Below are 21,665 nucleotides of genomic sequence, written 5' to 3'. Positions count from 1 at the left end.
TTCCCAAGCTTTATGATCTGCATAAGACAGAATGGGCTGAGATACTTTCTCCTTCTCTTTTTTAATTGTATTGTTTCCAAGCTGCATAGCTGAGAAATCAATCATCAGGGTCTTTGTAAACTATGAAGCTATAGATCTGAAATTTAGTCACTGTTCATTCTAATCCACGTTCTTGCTTGGGGATCTCCTCATCGTATCTGCAATGGAGGACTACATCCACCTAATCCTTACCCCTACCAATGAGTTGGGTCTGAGGGCCAATAGTATGGAAAAATTTTCTAATAAGCATCACACTCTCTAAATTTACATTTGCTTCTGTATCCCTATCCCATCTCTTATCTATAAAGAAATCCATAAAGATTTTTGTTTCACTCCTGGTGTCAGCAGAAAGTTCATAAAGGTTAGCTAGCAGTAACAATATATCTTGTTTTAACCTTGATCAAATAAACAACTGTATAGCCCCTTCTTTCATTTTTAGCAGTTTTAATCTTTAGTTCATTTAAATATTGTCATAGGATTTGATTTCACTTTATTTCTTCTTGGTCCCATCACACAGAATTCTTCACAAGAAGTCTCTTTTGCAAATCCAATGGGGGGAAAAATATCCAGGTCATTTTAAATTTTAAAAACTCAACCACCTCACCAAAAAAGAGGGAGTCAAGCTATTCTCCAAAGCATCTGAGGGCAGGACAAGAAGCAATGGGTAGAAGGAGAGAAGCAACCTAGAACTAAGAATAAATTTTCTGACAGTTAGAACAATTAATCAGTGCAACAATCACTTGAGACTTTCAAGAAAAGATTGGACTGCCGTTTGTCAGAAATGGTGTGGGGTCTCCTGCTTGAGCAGGGGGGTTGGACTAGATGATCTATAAGGTCCCTTCCAACTCTGTTAATCTAATCTAATCGAAACTTGCCTCCAGAAGTTGTAAATGCTCCAACACTGGATGTTTTTAAGAAGAGATTAGATATCAGTTTGTCTGAAGTGGTGTAGGGTTTCCTGCCTAAGCAGGGGTTGGGCTAGAAGACCTCCAAGGTCCCTTCCAACTCTGTTGTTCTATTCTATTCTATTCTATTCTATTCTATTCTATTCTATTCTATTCTATTCTATTCTATTCTAATTTGTTTTATAAATATAGTGATACATCCTTTTTTAAATTATTCTCTTGGCCAGTCAAATTGTAAATCCACTTTCGATACCATCTCTATATTGTCAGGTAAAATTTGTTCGATATCTGAAATTTCTTCAACAATCTTGTGGACATAGTCTATCCATAGAAGCAGACATAATTACAAACATTGTTGATTATATGACTACTATTTTCTTATTTATTATTCAAAAGTCTTGTTCAATATTTTTGTTGTTGGACTGTATTGCTCTACCTAAAATCTTTAGCCCCCTCTAGTATCCAGTTTTTGAAATCATTAAATTCATTATCTATGTCTTATAAAAACCAGAAGAAGACCTATTTCCCACAAGTAGCAGCTTGTAGTTTAAAATTAATTCCAAAACCTTATTGTAAAAGTCAAAACTTCAATTGTATCTGGGCCCTTAGTCAATTTATATCTTTCCATAATCAAAATCTTGTTTAGCTTTTCACTGTTTATTTCAGATTCTTTAAATTCTTTTACTCTACATGTTTTATTATTTTATTATTTTATCAAAATATAAAATACAGAACTACAAGAAAAGATAAAAATAATAGGAAAATAAGGGAGGGAAAGGAGAAATGAGAAAAGTATAAGGTAAAGGGGAAAAATAAAATAAAAAGCATTGACTTCCAGCTCCTTTTGATGCAGTAGAATAAGGTAACATAAAACCTCAACTTTTTACTTTTATATAATTGTATATATAATATTAGCCATATCTATAACAAAAAATCTATCTAATCAGCAAAACCCAAAATTAAAGTTTTATTTTTTTTCACCTCAGGCACAAAGTGGTTTCCAAGTAGAAACAAAATTAATTGTGTTTGTTTCTTTGATCAAAGCAGTCAATTTAGCCATGTTTGGTAACTCCATCAACTTTTGCAGTCATTCATCCATTGTGGGAATCAAAGTATCCTTCCATTTTTGTGCATAAAGTAATCTTGCTACCGTCAACATATATAACATCAAAGTTTCAATTTTTTTTCAAGTTCTTTATCCATTAAGCCTAAAAGAAAAGTCTCTGGTTTTATCTCGATATTCGCTTTAAGAATCTTCTGTATTAAGATGTGAATCCTACGCCAACATTTCTTTGCTTTTCACATGACCACCATAAATGATAAAGAGTTCCTTCTTTGTGTTTACATTCTTGACAATTTATTTGGTGTTAGATATCAACCATACATCATCTTAGAAAAGTTTTCTTTTAAGATAATTTAATATGAATTTTAGACCTTTCATCTATATATTCTCCCATTATATCCAAAGTGCCACTGACTCATACTGTCTTTAAATTCTTAAGTCTATGATTAAAATTTTCTTTCATTCAAGATTAAAGGCAGATTCACTCAAAGTTTTCAAAGTTGTCATTTCTCTAGTCTCTATAGGTCAGAAGTAGTTAATGAGTAATTTCTCACAATGATTAGAAAATGAGTGCAAACTTTAAAGTGTCCTTTAAAAGACTCTGTTGTGGTTACAAGCAGGATAACTAATACTGTGTCTCCTGACACACTAGCCCAGTGATGGCTAACCCTTTCTGGACCGAGTGCCCAAAGTGCTATGTGCGCACAGCCCCCTGCATGTGCCCCCTGGATGCGCCCTGCTCCCGCACATGCGTGGCAGAGACCCAAGGACTAGCTGGCCAGGGGGAAGCGTGCACGCATGCGCAGCAGAGCTGAATTGGGGTGACAGCTCGCGTGCCATCAGAGAGAGCACTGTGTGCCACCACCACGGCACTAGCCCATGAAAACTGCTGTACTGAACTCTATTTGTAGGGAGCAAAGTATGAAGCACATGATCTCCTGTCTGTCTTATCTGGAGAGGTTCCAAGGAATCATTCTCCTCTCTAGTTCCTTGGTCTTTGCCATGGTCGTTGGCTCCACTTTCGCAAAGAAATCTTCAGTTTGATATAGCTCTTCTGGAAATCCCAGTAGGGCCCACATTTCAAGAAACAGTGTAAAATAAAATACAATCGCTCATGTATGCAAACAACACACATTTCTAAAATGATGGGTGAGATCACATTGTTGCACTTAACTCCCACAGGTGTCTCTATGACAGATTCCACAACTTACTCTTAAGTTCCATTGACTGAGAGGAAACAAAGTACACCTCAAAATTATTTTTATTCATTTATAATTGTGCTTAAGAACTGCCTTGGGAAGTAGTACAAAAATAATGCTAAAAGGAACGTAGAATATATCTAGCCTAATAAATCAAAATGAGAATCTGCAAACAGAATTTTCTTTTAATTCCCTATTATAGTTAATTCTTTCCATTGTAAAAGAATTATTTCAGAGTAATTTTAATCAGGAAAGTCATATACTTTATGACTATCATAAGCATAACTATCATCATCATCATCCCACATGGATGTGTTCTCTAAGGAACATCAGATACAAAATAAATAGTAAATGAATCCAAAACCATTTGCAAGAATAGGAGGAAACCATTTAATCCTTCAAGCATGTTGAGTGTTCCAGGATGTAATTTTAAATATTTATGCTACTATTCAATCATCAGGCACTCCTCATCACTGCATGTATCATCCTATGTCTTTATGTCTATGGAGATTCTTAGTCAGCCATGTCAAGGTTGTCCCAACGGTGCTTTTTACAAAAGGCAACTGGACTTTATTTTTCCTTGAAGACGTTTCACTTCTCATCCAAGAAGCTTCTTCATTTCTTCACTTCAGAACTGAAGAAGCTTCTTGGATGAGAAGTGAAATGTCTTCAAGGGGGAAAAGAAGTCCAGTTGCCTTTTGGAAAAAGCACTTTTGGGACATACATCTTTTTGTCCAGATGTTTTCCCTTTAAACCAAAAACAGTGTTTTGAGTCTGCCTGATTTGAATTCCAGCCACTGGAAAGCATTAATGAGAGAATGCTGCTCTTTTCATTATTGTTTATAAATACCCCTGGACATCTATCGTGTTTCCCTGAAAATAAGACCGAGTCTTATTTTCTTTTGACCTCCGAAAAAACAGCTAGGGCTTCTTTTCGGGAGGGTCTTATTTCCCCCCCCCCCATGTACCGGTATGAGGTGGGGGGTGTGAGCGGCCCCTTGCGCTAGCTTCCCGAAGGATCACAGCAGGCCATCCCACCATCCACGAAACAGTTGCTTCCTGGGTGCCGCTCAGGCTGCCGTGTTCAGCAAACGTGGTAATTCCCCCCCACCTGCAGATCATTCTTTCAAAAAGGAGTTTCACCTTTCAAAGAGGCAGCTGGAGGCAGCGTTTGCATCAGGCTGGCCTTTCTCCTGCCTGTCCTCCTTTTCTCAGTCTATGCTGCCCCATGCAGAGCTGATAAGAGAGCTGCAGCACCCACCAGGGCCCGAAGAGTGCCAGACTCAGCATAGCTGTAAGCCCGATGCCCCCAGCACTGAATAGGCATGCAGGCCAGCACTCAGCAGCCCAAAGGCAGCAGCGGGTGAGGTGGAACAGGCAGCATGGCTCCACCTGCGATGCCAGCAGCATGGGGCCTGCTGCAGCCGAAAAGTGTCTTAGCAGCAGCTGAGCCAGCAAGCAGGGTGGGTGAGAAACTCCTCGCTGGTCAGGCACTGAAGCTCCGTCACTGCCTCTGGGGGGGAGGGAGGGAGGGAGGGAGAGAGAGGGAGAGAGGGAGGGAGGGAGAGAGAGAGAGATCCAATCCAACCTCGGAGGGCTGCAGTGATGTGCTCTCTCTCTCTCTCTCTCTCTCTCACACACACACACACACACACACACACACAGACAGGCCCTCGGCTGCAAGGTTGCCTGGAGCCATGGGCAGGGCTAGGGCTAGCAAGAGTACACTGGAAACATCTCCAGGCACCCGGAGAGACAAAACTCTTGACCTTCTCTGGATCAGCTGATCCGCGGGCCATGGTTAACGGGCCCAGCAGCCATTAGATGATCGGGGAAGGGAAGAGCTGCTTCCTGTGCTGGCCACTCCCACCCTTCATTAGGGCTTATTTTTGGCATAGGGCATATATTAGGCCCATCCCAAAAAAATTCAGGCTAGGGCTTATTTACGGAGTAGATCACATTTCTGGGGAAACACAGTAGTAAATTACCCAAACACTGTACTAGACAAGTCTTCAGTGTGATCCAGCAAAACTCCTGTTACATTTTTGTCCTTAAAGTTCATAATTAATAATTACCTAAGATTGGTTGTTGTTTGCAAAAGTGTGTGAAATACGTTGTAACTATACAGCACTTATCATTTGAATTGTATTCCCTCTTTTTTCCTCCTTCACTCTTTCAAGCCATTCTTCAGTAGTATACATGCACACACACGTCTATACACACAAAGAAACAATAGTCCATTATCATAGTCAAGTGAAATTTCTGGAAAAAAATGTATTTTGAGTATTTCACATGGCACATGTGTGTCAGGAGGAAACGCTAGGCTTGCTCTCCTATCTCTAGGATATACTGCTAATACACAATATGGTCGGCTTTGATAGCCTCTAATATCAGTTAGGCAATTAGATTTTTTTGTCTCTTTCCTCATCTCCCTTCTCCATCTGTTCATCTATTCCCATTCCTTTATTTTCTATAAAAATAACATTTAAAATCTATGTGAACTTAATTTAGGGTCCTCTCAGGTATAACTCTGGCAAATGACTAACTGAGAAAATCTCCTAAGATTCTAAACAACTATGGCAATAATGTCATTATGCCTGAATTGCAGATGCTGATTTTGCACACATTTGCATCAATTTATTAGCATTGTAGGGATTTTTGTTATGAAAAAAGTTAATATGATGATCAGAAACTAGTTAGTGCTTGCTAGTACATATTAGTACATATTAAGTACGTAAAAGGAAAAAGTTGAGGCTGCACTGTTACTACCTTTTTTTACTGCGCTAAAGTCAGAAGTCAATTTATTTATTTATTTTATTTATTTATTTAGATTTTTATACCGCCCTTCTCCCGAAGGACTCAGGGCGGTGTACAGCCAAAAAGATAAAAACTCAATATATATACAATTAAAAACAAAAATTTAAAACAGAGCATATTACAAAAGGCCAACATTAAAAATTTAAAAATTTAAAAACCCTAAAACAATAAACCCCAATTAAAATTTAATAAAACTATTAAGCCAGTCCCGCTTGAATAAATAAGTATGTTTTTAGCTCACGGCGAAAGGTCCGAAGATCAGGCACTTGGCGTAGGCCAGGGGGAAGTTCGTTCTAGAGCGTAGGAGCTCCAACAGAGAAGGCCCTGCCCCTGGGGGCCGCCAGCCGACATTGTTTGGCGGACGGCACCCTGAGAAGACCCTCTCTGTGTGAGCGTACGGGTCGGTGGGAGGCATAAGGTAACAGCAGGCGGTCCCGTAAGTACCCGGGTCCTAAGCCATGGAGCGCTTTAAAGGTGGTAACCAAAATCTTGAAGCGCACCCGAAAGACTACAGGAAGCCAGTGCTTTTCTTTCTTTTTTTCCCTTTACCCTACACCCACACATATTTGCTCCCAGAAGCACGAAGCTGAAGCCTGAAGATGACGAATGAGGCTTCGTCGAAACATCGCCAAGACACTTCTAATTTTACACGGGAGAAAACCCGAACAACCAAAGACCTACATACACACATATATATATACACACATATATATATATACACTGTATATATATTTATATGTATATGTATATGTGTATATACATATATATATACACTGTATATATATTTATATGTATATGTATATGTGTATATACATACACATATCTTCATATATATATTCGTTGTTATTACAACATTATTGCATTTTGTATGGTAGAAATAGACCAGTATGTTCAGATGTATGCGCTGCAGAATTTTAACATTTAGAAAGCCTTTGCGATGTTTTTCCTCTATTAACAACTTTGAATTCTCATCATTTTCTTTTCAGAGATAAATGGCTTTATGACAGGATTTCCTTCCTGTCGCAAAGCCATTTATTTTCTTTCTCAGATTTTTTTTCTCTGAAACTCCTGTTTTCTGAATTATGCATGACCTTAGAAACTCTCTGCTATCTTGTCTTTTTTGCCCTTTATTCCTGTCATTGCAACGGCTATCTTTATTTTCGCAGATTCTTATGAATATATATGTATGCTGATTGAGGCATATTCCCGTGTTAGGCATATTAGCTCTGTCACCCAGGTTTTTTCCTGCACGTAATTTGAAAAGTATGTGTCAGAGACCATGTCAGAATGTGAGCTGATGCAGATATACACAGAAAGAGCATTTAAACAAATGAGGGCATTTAACCATCAAGCTTTTTATTCTAATACAATAGTGTGAGCTAATAGATACAAGTGAAAATAAAATTAAGAAAATTTAGCATATGTATAATGAGAGAGAGAGAGAGAGAGAGAGAGAGAGAGGGAGAGAGAGAGAGAGGGAGGGAGATAGATAGATAGACAGACAGACAGACAGACAGACAGACAGAGATGATAGATGCATGGATGGATGGATCAACCTGTCAACTCTCTTTCCTTCATTTTCTCTTGTACTCTATTTCAGCTTCCTCTTCCCCTCCTTATCTCAGTCTGGGAGTTCACCTGGCTGTCTTGCTGCCAAACAAAGTCTTTAATCTACCAGGTTCAACTTTCTAGTACAGCATTTGAAACTGTTTAAACAGCAGAGTCTAGTTGAAAATTACAGATCTATCTCTCTATGTTGCGTCTCATGTAAAGTAATGGAATCTATCATAAACCAATCCATTACACTCCACCTTGAAACTAATAACCTACTCTCTAATAAACAATTTGGTTTCAGAAAAAAATTGTCTTGTAACCTACAACTTCTCCACTGCAAAAACATATGGACTACCAACCTTGATCAAGGAAAACCAATAGATGCAATTACATAGACTTCTGCAAAGCTTTTAACTCAGTAGTACATAACAAACTTCTCTTAAAACTAAAATCCTACGGCATCTCAGGACCTCTCCACAATTGGATAAATGCCTTCCTATCAAACAGACAACAAGTGGTCAAAATTGGCAACGCTCTATCAAATCCTGTTCCTGTCAAAAGTGGCGTTCCGCAAGGTAGTGTTCTTGGACCAACACTCTTCATATTACACATAAATGATCTCTGTGACCTCATCTCAAGTTATTGTGTTCTCTTCGCTGACGACGTCAAACTATTCAATACCACTAACAATACTTCTACTCTTCAAAATGACCTCGACTTTGTTTCCAATTGGTCTAAAACTTGGCAACTTCAAATATCAACCAGCAAATGCTCAGTCTTACATATTGGTAAAAATAACCCTAATATCAAGTATAAGCTTGATGGACATTACCTTACTGACGACCCCTACCTGTCAAAGACCTTGGAGTTTTCATATCAAATGACCTAAATGCCAAAGCCCACTGCAACTACATAGCAAAAAAAGCTCTAAGAATTGTAAACTTAATTTTACGTAGCTTCTTTTCCAAAAACTCTACACTACTAACCAAAGCATACAAAACATTTGCCAGACCTATTCTTGAATACAGATCATCTGTCTGGAACCCTTACCACATCTCTGACATTAATACTATCGAACGCGTCCAGAAATATTTTACTAGAAGAGTTCTTCACTCCTCCAAAAACAACAAAATACCTTATACCACCAGGCTTGAAATCCTGGGTTTAGAAAACTTAGAACTCCGCCGACTCCGACATGATCTGTGTTTAACACACACCGGCCCAAGGTTGACTCAGCCTTCCATCCTTTATAAGGTAGGTAAAATGAGGACCCAGATTGTTGGGGGGGCAATAAGTTGACTTTGTAAATATACAAATAGAATGAGACTATTGCCTTATACACTGTAAGCCGCCCTGAGTCTTCGGAGAAGGGCGGGATATAAATGTAAATAAAATAAATAAAATAAATAAATAAAAAATCATCTATTGTAATATCCTTCCTGTAAAAGACTATTTCAGCTTCAATCGCAACAATACAAGAGCAAACAATAGATTTAAACTTAATGTCAACCGCTTCAAACTTGATTGCAGAAAATATGACTTTTGTAACAGAGTTGTTAACGCTTGGAACTCACTACCTGACTCTATAGTCTCTACTCCAAACCCCAAAATCTTCAACCAAAAACTGTCTACTATGACCTCACCCCATTCCTAAGAGGACTATAAGGGGCGTGCATAAGAGCACAATAGTGCCTACCGTTCCTGTCCTATTGTTCTCTTCATTATAGTATTATATGCATACTTTTACTTATACTTTTACTTATATATACTTTTTCTCTCATGATGAATTATTGTTTATGTTGATGATTGTATATACTGTTGTGACAAAATAAAAAAAAAGAGTCCATACTTCTGGGGTTGTGTCACAATTGACTCCATGATTTTCTCCTCCGTCTCACTCATGTCTCAGGGTCACAACCTCTGGTCTTGCAGGCTCCACTTCATTTCATGCAAGGTCCTCTCCAGAAGGATGTTCTACAGCAGGAGTCTCCAACCTTGGCAACTTTAAGACTTGTGGACTTCAACTCCATATTTCTGAGATGAAGTCCACAAGTCTTAAAGTTGCCAAGGTTGGAGACTCCTGCTGTACAGCATCTGCAATACAATACCCCCGCTCCTTTGTCTGCTTTTCCTGTCTCTTTTTATAATCTATATTCAGAACATACTCTATGTGTGCTACTATACCGTATTTTTGCCTTTTTGTTTATGTGTTTGTGGTCTTCTGTTAAATCATCTGCCTTCCCTAAAAAAAAAAAAAAGCTCCTAGGACTTTGAAACGGACCCAATTGTTTTCCTTTGGCCAGGGACTTCAGCCCACCACAGCATGAATGCCATATGTTCATTCTTTGCTCATTTGTTAGCCTTACTAACAAGATCTGGTCAGTTAAACTAGGAAAAACCTCTGGGTCTAACCCTAAGGTTCTCAGAAGTTAAGGAACTGGGTTATTTTTATCTTTATAAATGAAGCTTCTTTTGCATGCTCTTAAAAACAATGCTGCACTAATTGTGCCTGAAAGCTACTCCTAAATCCAGGATTCTTTGGATTGTAGAAATGTTGCATGACTTGCCTGAAGGCTATATCAGAACCTGTGGAAACGCCAAATCCTGCTGCAGGTAGGCCCAGAAATAGCTCAGCCAACTGTAGAGCAGAGTTCAAGAAAAACAGAATTCTTTTTTCCTATTAGCTATCAGATGACAAGCAGGCGGGGGATGATTAAAAATGAGACATAATTTGCAAGAAACATTGTAAGGAAAAGAAATTCATTAGGGTTTGGGTTATTTATATAGTTTAAAACAATCTGGTTTACTGAAGTGTTTTTAGTGTTCTTGCTTTCAAGATAAAATTTACCGGAACGGATGAAGAGTGCCATATTTTACAGGAATCAGTTCACAGTTTCCAAGTGACATGGTCTGCCTGTCTTATCTGATCAAACAGAATCAATTCCCTCCAGGTCCTGTCTACACAAGGTTGTCATCTAAATGAGAGCTTGGAAACAGGCATTTTCCATCATCATCCCAGGGTTTCAGTGAGGACCTGATTGTTCAATCGAGTACAGAAGAGCACATGTTGTGACTCAAGGTGAGAATCTGATGATGATCAATTTTGTTTACATCTTGGGTAGGTTTATTATTTTTGTTTTATGCTAACTTTGATTGTTGACTGTTCACAGCTTTCAGGAATGAGTGGCATACAACATACATACATAAACAATAGAATAAAATATAAAGTATAAAAATAAGGAAGAAGGGAATAAACCCACTCAAGAATATATGTTGTTTTGGAGGGGATAAGGGCACAATTGGAATATATTTTATATCTTTTAGTTGTTATAGACGAAGAAATATAAAGGAAGAAGGGAAAAATGGTCTCCGGGGGTGGGGGTGCATTGTAATATTTGGTTTTTTTTCTTTTTTTCTTTCTCTTTTTTGTATTTAGATGTATATGTATTATGTTTGTATTATTTGTGTTTAAAAAAATTTAAAAATAATTAAAAAATAAGGAAGAAAGAGGTGAGGCGAGGAAAAAATGAAATATTATCAAGTGAGAATGGGGAAGAGAATGCTGAAAAATATATAACCTGTGCCACACATCTGTCTAAGACACAAAACATCTCAGCTCTCTGCATATCCTGTAGCTAGCCTAAAACAGAAACTTCAAACAGTCAGTATATATAGCTTCTTTACTGCAGGAAAAAAGGCCATTATATATAGACAGAAAATCTGCCTACTGCAAGTCACAGGAATTAATAACTACGTCATGGTTTAAATCTATGCCTTTTTGAGGCAATGGATTTTTGGCGGGTTTTTTCCCAGCTATAAAATTGGCACATCTTTCCCTGTCGTGTCCCACTCCTCCGCTGACGGCTGGGTCAGGGAAATCCGAATCAGGCTTGCCTCTGCAGCTCTGCCAAAAGTCCTAGCAAAGTCCTCAGAGCAGGCAGGAGACCAGTAAGTGACTTCAGCAAGATAAGTTCGACTTTGCCTGACTCAGAGACTGCCAGAAAGCAGATCCTTTATATAGGCCATGGGGTGTGGCTCCATGACTCAGCACTCATTAAGGCCTGCCCCTCCCTTCCTTCTGTTGCCTCCGCCTATCCAGTCTTCTGATGCGAGGGTCACTCCAATCAGCAGCTGTTGGAAGTAAACTTTCCTCAGGCTCACATGCTGTGGAGGAGGGGGAGGGGTCTAGATGCTCCGTTTGCCTGGGCATGGAGCCAGGGCTGGGTCCGGGGGATGCTCCCTCCTCTGCAGCCTGCTTGGGCATGGAGCCAGGGCTGGGATCGGGAGGTGCCCCCTCCTCTTCAGCTTGTCTGGGCATGGAGCCAGGACTGGGGCCGGGAGGCATACATTCCTCCGTGTTCGGGAGCAGATAAGAAGGCCCCGGCTGCTGTGAGAGCGGACAAGACACAACATTCCCCTGCTTACATAACAATTGAATCTGGGCCAAGAATAATCCTTTCCCACCTCACCAACTTCAACCCTTTCAAGTCAGTTGCAATTTGTTCACCCAATCCTAACCCATCCATTACTCAAATCTAAAATCAACGGTAAATAAAACATTATTTTTAATCTCTACTTCCATTCTGTATCTCCACACAGTCTTATCTATATCTAGCTAAAAGGCTGTTAGATACTAATGAATCTAACTTCTTATTTCAGGACTATATATCATTGTTTCTCTTTCTTCCCAATTCCACCAAGCAAAAGCAACAAAAGTTTGTTTAATAATCAACACAATGAAGGCCTGACCTCTGTAGCATGGTGGAGCACCTGAAGGGCATTTTGGGCCTGAATGTTTGCAGAGAATTATAAATCTGGAACAGGGCAGTTCAAGAGATGACTGTCCCATTTCAATCACTAAAACCACTGCAAACTATTCTTTGTTTTGTACTGTAACAAAGAAGTGATTCAGCTGATATGGAAAAGAATGAGAATAATATAAAGGGGGGGGCAATAAAAATAAATATGATTTTACAATGTCAAGAAAAGTAAGTCGCTTTTATGAATATTTGCATCTTGCTTTACTAATTCAGCTTTTCTGGTAGCAAGTAAACAATATCTAGCTCCATCAAAGACTCTTTCGTATTGAATACTGAACATTGCAGAAGGATACATGGAAGCAATTACCTGCCATTCCTATACTTACTCACACTTTTTAATTTGGATGTTCCCACAGGCATTTTTGCTCAGTATTGTAGTTAATGTTTTTCTATTTTTTTCCCCCACTTACAATTATGGTTACTCCTTATCCCCGCTGCAATTAAGAGTTCTTTGTCACTAGCTCGCACAAAGGATGACCTTAATTATAAAGAGCATTTACATGAGAAAATGGTATTTGTTAATTTTTAAACAGTGGCCTATTTATTCAGGCCTCAAATAGCAAATGATGAAAAGTTGCAGTGTTTACTCAATGCATCTGTATTTTTTCAGTGAGAATGGTTATGAATAGCAAATCTATTTTTCCTCTCTATTTTTTTTTTTTTAGAATTAAGTGAATAGTGGATGATAAGGGGAAAGAAAAATATGATGGTGTGCAGCACTGCCTGTTTTGAGAATATAGCCTTATGAAATTAGGCTCATCAGGTAGGGAAGCCTGTTCTCTTATTAAAAGTTTCAGGACTGAAAAGATACACACAATGACTGCAGATACAGTTCAACATAGGATAAGTAGGAATATATTAAAGAGTTTGGAAAGGTTGTATGAAAGCCTTACTGCAGTCCTTCTCAACCTCAGTAAGAGGCATGGACTTCAACTCTCATAATTCCTCAGTCAGTTTCTGAAACTGAGAAACTTGCCTTAGTAGGATTGGGCTAATTCTTATTGTTTTAAGAAGATTAATCACTAATTATCTCCCAAGGTTGGTGACAACTTGACAATGTAAACAGCACAAAATATATGATTTAAGGTTTTTCTCTGGACGCCCAGAAAATGTTCCTGGATAATTTTATCAGTAAACAACAATTTTCAACAATACAGCAATGTTTACACCTATGTCATATCAAATTCCATTCTAAATGTCAATAATGCTATGCCAAATCTCAACCCAGCACTGACTTTGCCCTTCCTGCCTCCCCATTTAATTCTGTTAAGGAATGGGAAGACAAATGAAAAAGAATTAGACTTTTAAGGTTTTTTTCTTTCCTTTTTTTATCTAGGAAAAAATATGCAGTAATAAAAATTACCATGGAGGTTTCCTCATCAAAACTAACCAACCTCTGAAATAGGTTTGGGTCTTTTTATCTTTGTAGACACCTTGAAAAGATCAATAAGGCATTTGGAATTAATGTAGTCAGCAATTTGCTTTCCCTGGAGTCCAAGGAAGAGAGACAGGAGATCCACATGATCTGGTAATGTTGCTCCTTCACCTCTACTGCACATACAAAGTGACAGCAGTTTTAGCTGGTACAGCATCTGATTGAACTTGTCGGTATGTCCAAGCTAATCAGGATCAAGCACTGTGGATGACAAAATATCTAGGAACACCACTGCTATATGCTAGTTAAAGAAATTTAAAAAGAAACCACTTTCGTACCTAGCCAGGAAAGGTGGATGGATATATCCCTGAGATCAAGAACCGACAAACTCAATTTGAAAGAAACGGTACTTTTTGTCAACCCTGAAGTGAACCTGGCTGATGCCATGTTTGAAGCTTCATAGTTGCCACAAGGCAGGGGGTAAATTAGATAGCTTGGTGTTGCAGTCAAAATTAATAGTTTTCTTGTGGGTATCAAGGTCATTCTAGCAGGTGGCTGAGAAGAGGAGTGTAGTAACCAAGCAACCTGTCAGCACCTCTATTGGACAATGTGACTAATGACCTGGAGGGAAGGGGGAACTTTCGCTTTTTAATTAGGTGAAAACTGCAGGAACTTTCAGAGTCGGCTTTCACCAGTTGTGCCAATATGATATATCCAATAAATTGTTCTTTGAGGAAGTTATCTGCCTCGGTGTTCTGCTTTCTATGGGTCCATTATTTGGAACGCTGACACTTTTATTGCAAGCCTGGCTTTTCACATCCTAAAACTCAATTTGGCATTGAATATAATGAATATTATATAAAAACACAGTACCTTGATTCTAACATTCCAAGTGGACCTGAATAGTTCTGAGCATTTAATTTTCTTAATTTTCTTAAATTTCTTAATTTTTAATTTTGTTAGTGGTGGTAGTTTGTATGTACTCAACTTACAGAATTTCATTTAGTGACTATTTTAAGTTACAATGGCGCTGAAAAAAGTGACTAATAAACATTTTTCCCACTATCGTTGTGACATCCCTTTAGTCACATGATCAAAATTCAGACCTGGCAACTGTCACATATTTATGATGGTTACAATGTCCTGGGGGTCATATGAACACATTTTGCCGTATTCTGACAAGCAAAGTCGATAGGGATTCACTTAACAACTGTATTACTAACTTAATAACTGCAGCGATGCACTTAACAACTGTGGCAAGAAAAGTCATAAAATGGGGCAAAATTCAACTAATATCTCACTTAGCAGCAGAATTGTTGGATTGAATTGTGGTCATAATTGTACTCCCACAGAAAATTCATTCTGAACCAGAGAATGCTAGGAAAAATAAGTGACCTTGCACAAAATTGTCACTGTTTGCATGGAGATATTCCAATGAATTACCTATCTGTGGTATAGAAGTGTTGTGTTGCTCTGATCTGTTTTTTTTGGAAGTCTCTTTAATACCTCAGGAAATGTGTTCATTTCATTTATGTAAATAAAACTATTCAAACTGTGATTTCATTGAAATTATTTGCACTTTATCCCCAAGAAAGCTAATGGCGCTTAAGTTTTTAACATGTCTACAGAAATATTATCAGAGTGACAGTAGTGGTGGTAGGTGCTTGTTTTCTTACTGTGACTATCATCTATCCAAGCTGTCTCAATGACTAGACAGACAGACAGACAGACAGACAGACAGACAGACAATACAACCCAAACAAGGGAGACTTTCTTACAACTGAAAACTGAAGAATCCCACAATTACCTTTGTTAGGACAAAGGACAAAGCACATAAGGCTACTAACACAAAGCCTACATAAATTGTACTTTTTGCCTCCTACTCTCCCAATCCTAAAGAAACAGAAATAAATCATGTATTTAAAGACCATGTGTATTCTTCAGGTCTATTTCCAAACTCTACTGATACAGTACTTCTTATGATTATTACAGCATTTCAGTGTTGTTCTATGGGATTTTGAGAAAGATTCAAGAATGTTTTTGTTTCACTAAATAAAAAGGCAGATGCAATGAAGGAAAAGTAACATATGGGATAAAAATGTAGAAGTACCGTATATACTCGAGTATAAGCCGAGTTTTTCAGCACGTTTTTTGTGCTGAAAAACGTCCCCTCGGCTTATACTCGGGTCTATACGGCTTATACTCGAGTTTTTTTTTTTTTTAAGCCCCTCGGCTTATACTCGAGTATATACGGCTTATACTCGAGTTTTTTCTTTTTCTTTTTTTCACATTTTACCGGACGGCGCGGGGAAGCCCTGCCGGTGCAGTGAGAGGGCGGGGCGGGGGAGCCGCCAGCCTTCTCAGCTGGGGGAGGGAGGGTTTCCCCAACCGGTAGGTGCCTCATTTCCCACCCTCGGCTTATACTCGAGTCCCCAGTTTACCCCAGTTTTTGGGGTAAAATTGGGGACCTCGGCTTATACTCGGATCGGCTTATATTCGAGTATATACGGTAATATTTTAAAAACTGTTATAGTACTACTATGTATTTCATTAAGAGCGAGAGGACATTTGTCAATACACTAAACAGAAATGTTTGACAAAGTATTTGAAATATAATTTATACAACGATGAAGTGAAATATAGAAACATCTAAACTGTGGGTTGAAGTATTTCAGTATGTGAAAGCATCCCAAAACATACAAAATCCCATATTTGTTGCTGTTGAGAGCAACAAATGTGTATATCAAACTTTCCCTCCAGACATACAGTATATTGTGACAGAATTTTCTTGAAATATTTTCACAGTTAGCTACCAAGATGGAATTTCAGTAACAACTATTTCTTTTTATTAAACTACATTCTGGTTCCTGTCTACTGTGTTCACAATGAGACATCTATTATTTATTATTCTGAAGGCTAACATAAAGCACAAACAGTGCATATTGTGTGTATACACATATACCATTACTCGGATGGCATTTTTCATACAACAGAGCTACAATTACAACCAGAAAAGCAGAGAGTAAAATAAACTGGATATGCAGCTATAATTTCTCTACTGCCTAGTTGAAAATCCTTCTCTCTTCCATTTACATATATAAGCACTTATCTATCTCTTTTTAGATGTTTCAAATTATTATATATTATTACAAGGGGAATTAGGAGGATGCATTTGAATAAGTGAAATGGTGACTTCTCTTGCATAGCTTCAAACATACTTCCTGAATTGGTGAACATAATTTGGGCAAATATGCACTAAAAATTCTGTGGAAGTGAAAAACCCCCAAAATATATGATTTGTAATACCAAAAATCTACCAAGAAATTATGTATGCCGTGGCAGTGGGAAGGTTAGGATCCTGCACTTTATTCTCCTTAAATCCAGTACAGGTAGTTTTTGATTTACAGCCACAATTGAGCCCCAAATTTCTGGTTTTCCCATCGACTTTGCTTTTCAGAAGGTTGCAAAAGATAATTACATGACCCTGGGACACCGCAACCATCATAATAAATATGAGTCGGTTCCGAAGTGTCTGAATTTTGATCACGTGACCATGGGATGCTGCAACGGTCATAAGTGTGAAAAATAGTCATAACTCATTTTTTCAGTGTCATTGTAACTTAGAATGGTCATTAAATGAACTGTTGTAAGTTGAGGACTACCTATACTGAGTTCTACCACAGAGAGCCAAACATTGGCTATTCCTAGAGACCCTGCAAATTTCACAAAGTCAGCAATTTGCCAGTGACTCAAACAGCCTCTACCTGAGTGAATCAAAAAGCAGCATTCACCTGAATCAAAACTATCAAGATGGCGGTTCCATCAACGCCCTTCCTCTTTTTCAACATCAACACACATATAAAAAGGGTGAGGTTTCATTTGTGCTGTTACTTTTACACACAAACATACAGCTCAATACAGGCAGCCAACTATTCTGGCTGTTCCTTGATCATCACAAATTGTGTTCTTTCCCTTTTGCTTGCCTATATAAGTTTCTGTCCTTTGTTCTTATAAATACGAATTCCCATAAAGCACGCTTCATTCCCAAACTGCAATTTATCATATACCATACGGGAATGTATAGATTGTATGCCAGATTTGTTTTCTGTTGGGAAGGCTTATGTTCCAATAAATTGTAGTCAATAAGGGTCAGTCAATCCTAGTATAAACATGATCTGGTAATCAGAGTTATCAGAATAATGTTTCATCAATCAAAATATGTTTAGCTTGTTTTTTGTACTTTATAGATTGCTCTGAAATGTCCACTTAATAATAATAGCTTCTTCTCATAGTATTTAGTCTGCATTTTAAAGCATTTGTTTTCTATTTTTTTAGAAGATTTGACAGCCTTAGTCCCAAGGAACTCTAGACAAGTAGAGACCTCACTCTGCTAGTAATGTGTCTGTGTGTTCAACTCAGTGTAAACTCCTGGTAACTGCCTGGACTTATTCCTGAAGTTTCCTTGCCAGCATTTTTGGAAATGGTTTGTCATTGCCTCCTTCCTGGGCTGAGAGAGAGTGACTGGGGCCCAAGGTGTCCAAGTTGGCTTTGTGCCTGATACCTTGGAAGTTTTTAGCCTGATACCTTCCAAGCTGGCTTTTCGGCTAGTAATTACTCCTATGTTTTCTTGCTTCTTCCTTGCCATCTAAAATACTATTCTTTTTCCTTCTGTGCCCTGAATAGAATCATATTCCCTTTCCTTGAATCATAAACTGTATATCATTCATAAATACAGAGTAAATATCATTTCAGTTCTTAACTCTGAGGTGATAAATAGATAATCAGTCACTTCTGAAAGAATTTGGATATTGTTTATTCAGTTTTGGCAATACAGTTCAGGATTATTGTTTGATAGCATAACTGTGCCAATGTGGTTGCTGATTCTGATTTTTTTTGGCTACTCAATTAAATTTAAACTTGAGGTCCAGGATTATATTCTGGCAAATTATGGAAGAGAACTAGGCTTTAAGCAATGGCCAATGCAGAGGGAGGAAGAAGTGGATTCAAAGATCAACAAAGCTGAATTTTGTGCTAGATAGGCAAGATTGCCAGCTAAGTTTATGTGAAGCCATTCATTAACTCTAAGAGGAATTTAATTAAGGCTGTACACATGACTAAATTTTAAAACAGATATATATAACTTCAAAAGAAATATTACTTTGCAAGCAGGAAAAAAGTTAATTGTTAAACATCAGAATAATTACAGCCATAAAGTTATTTACTGCTTTTGCTATATTCCAAACAATTTATGGCAGTACATAAAAGGAGAAGGAAGGGATAAGCTACAGATTTTTAAAAAATAAAATTGATTCATTTATATGCCGCTTTCATATTCATCTAGATATAAAAGTGAAACTTTCAGAGAAGCCAAGATTTTTCTATTTTTGATTGTTATGAAGGGGGAAAAATAAACTGATTTACAAGGATGACTTTGCATGTTGCATTTTGTCAGCACATTCATGAAGAGCCACACTTATTAGCCCCCATTCCCAAATGATCTCTGCTTTAACTAATTCATTTAAAGGAACCAGGACCTCTGCCAATTATTTAGAGAATATTTAAATTATTCCATACTTCTAGCCCATTACTGCTTTTATTATGGGGAAAATGACCTCATTCTGTCTATGAGTCTCAATCATTATACATTTTTTTTATTGTAAGTATAATTCTTCTAAAGTTAAAACATTTCCATTCCTTGATTTTAAGATAAAGCTTAGTTAAGTGTCCCAAACCAATCAATCCCTCTTACTTTCCTTTCTGCCATCTGCAGCCACATTGATATAGACTTCAGAAAATTCTCCAAGGTTCTTTATAAGCCATGGGTCTCCAAACTTGGTCCCTTTAAGACTTATGGACTTCAACTCCCAGAGTCCCTCAGCCAGCTTTGCTGGCTGAGAGACTCTGGGAGTTGAAGTCCACAAGTCTTAATAGGACCAAGTTTGGAGACCCCTGGTATAAGCAAGTCTATTCACCTGTCAGATTTTGTGGGGCACAAAATATTGCTTTATCTGTCTCAGCACTAGCAACTGAGATGAAAGATTTAAAATTCACTCTGCCCCATGTCCCCCTGACATAAATAATACACTTCATTTTTTTTTCCTTTTCAATTCAGTTAGGTTGTAGGATAACTTGTGCTTCCATTCGCACCATCTAGTATGGTTGCTAAAATCAAACTTCTGATGATTAATTTTTCCCATACTAACAATAAAACAATAGGATTTAAAGCTTTAGGTGGGATTTCTATTTACTCACAGGAATCTCTAAAGCTGCTAGGTGGTTCAGATATTGAACTGCGTGTTTGCTTTTTATAAAATGTGCCAAGCTTTATCGTTGGACAAAATTAACTTATTTCCAGCTACAAAATTAAATAAACTGCTTATGGTCTGTAATCTGCTTACTCTAGTAAAATATTATTCACCTACTAACTCTTCCTTCTGTTGTCTTTTGGGGCTTCACTGCCTTTTAAAATACTGTTTCCTCCATCTCCTATTCACGAAGTAGGATTTCATTTCTCCCTACAGGTTTGTGCAGATTTATTTATTTGTAAAAAATATAATTAAGAATATTAAAGTAACAAGGTTAAGAAGAACAATACAGACCCTTGTGGAATTAATATAGTTTTTAGAGTAGATCACAAAGCAGACTACAACGTACTTCTTGGCAAGCTAAAAAATGTGGGATAGATAGAATCACCAACAGATGGATTTGTAACTGGCTGACAAATTGCATTCAATGTGTAGTTCTCAATGGAACTACATCTACATGTAAGGAAGGAAGCAGCAGGGTACCCTGAAGCTCTGCTTAGGCTCAATACTCTTCAATATCTTCATAAATGATTTAGATAAGGGAACAGAAGGGGAATTCTTCAAATTTGTAGACAACACTAAACTGGCAGGAATAGCCAACATTACAGAAGATAGGCTCAAGATCCAAATGGATCTCGGCAGACGTGAACACTGGGCTGTATATAATAAAATTAAATTCAATGTAGAGAAAAGTAAGGTTTTACACTTAGGCAAGAAAAATCAAAGGTACAGGAACAGATTAATTGAAACATCTTTTGGATACAGCTTTGGTTTCTTCAGAAGCAATCCAATCATTTTGTCTCTTAAAGAGGCTGATTTCCTTCCATTGCTTAATAAGCCATGAAGGGCAAAGATCAAGGATACAAAACCATTGTTTTTATCTTCAGCCTTAAAAACTAAAACTCACCCAGTAAAAGTAGACCAGATCATGCTATTGGAAATGCTCTAAATGCAGAGACCATCTTGTGACAAATATAAATGAATTTATTTTAAAAAATCTTACAAACTTGTCAAAGTGATGTTGTCAAGGTCTAACTCCTCCGTCTAGATTGAAAAAGTTCCCTAATAATCGACAAATTTTATTCTGGACAATATCTATTTATTAATCCACTTTATATTGCAACTGTCTACTGAAAACCCTGCTTAAGATGACTAATATAGATGTTAAAAAAGGGAAAAACATATATTAAAATTAAAATTGGAATAAAGTGTTTAAAGATTAATACCAACATCTCTGGCTGTGACTGGTAAATAATTGGCAACCAGCATAGAAGTTTCAGAATACTATCATTGTATGTTTCTATATTATATCAGTTGGCAGCCAACACATTTTGCAGCTACAACAGCTTCCAATATTTTTCAAGAATAGCTTTTTGCAATAACACCAATATTTAACGAAAAGAGAAAAGAAAGTCAGATACCGTATGTAGGCTTGTTAATGAAATCTCATCTATGTTTATGTAAATGTGGCATTCATTTTCACTCCAAAAATGATTTCTCTACCCTCAAAAGTTCAAGTAAATTGAATCTGTAATACACGAAGAATAAAAATGTTAAATTATTATAAACGGGAATGTTTATGAAACTC

At 37.6% G+C, this 21,665-nt stretch overlaps 1 protein-coding gene across 1 annotated transcript in view; it reads right to left on the bottom strand.

The window, feature by feature from the left end:
• Positions 1–21,665, bottom strand: part of AGBL4 (AGBL carboxypeptidase 4) — a 950,336-nt gene that overhangs the window by 641,873 nt on the left and 286,798 nt on the right. The window lies entirely within an intron of this gene.

The sequence above is a fragment of the Ahaetulla prasina genome, chromosome 3, assembly GCF_028640845.1.
Source record: "Ahaetulla prasina isolate Xishuangbanna chromosome 3, ASM2864084v1, whole genome shotgun sequence".
NCBI classification, from domain to species: Eukaryota; Metazoa; Chordata; class Lepidosauria; order Squamata; family Colubridae; genus Ahaetulla; species Ahaetulla prasina.
The sequence above is the reverse complement of the archived record's forward strand: the minus strand, read 5'-3'. Positions and strand labels throughout refer to the sequence as shown.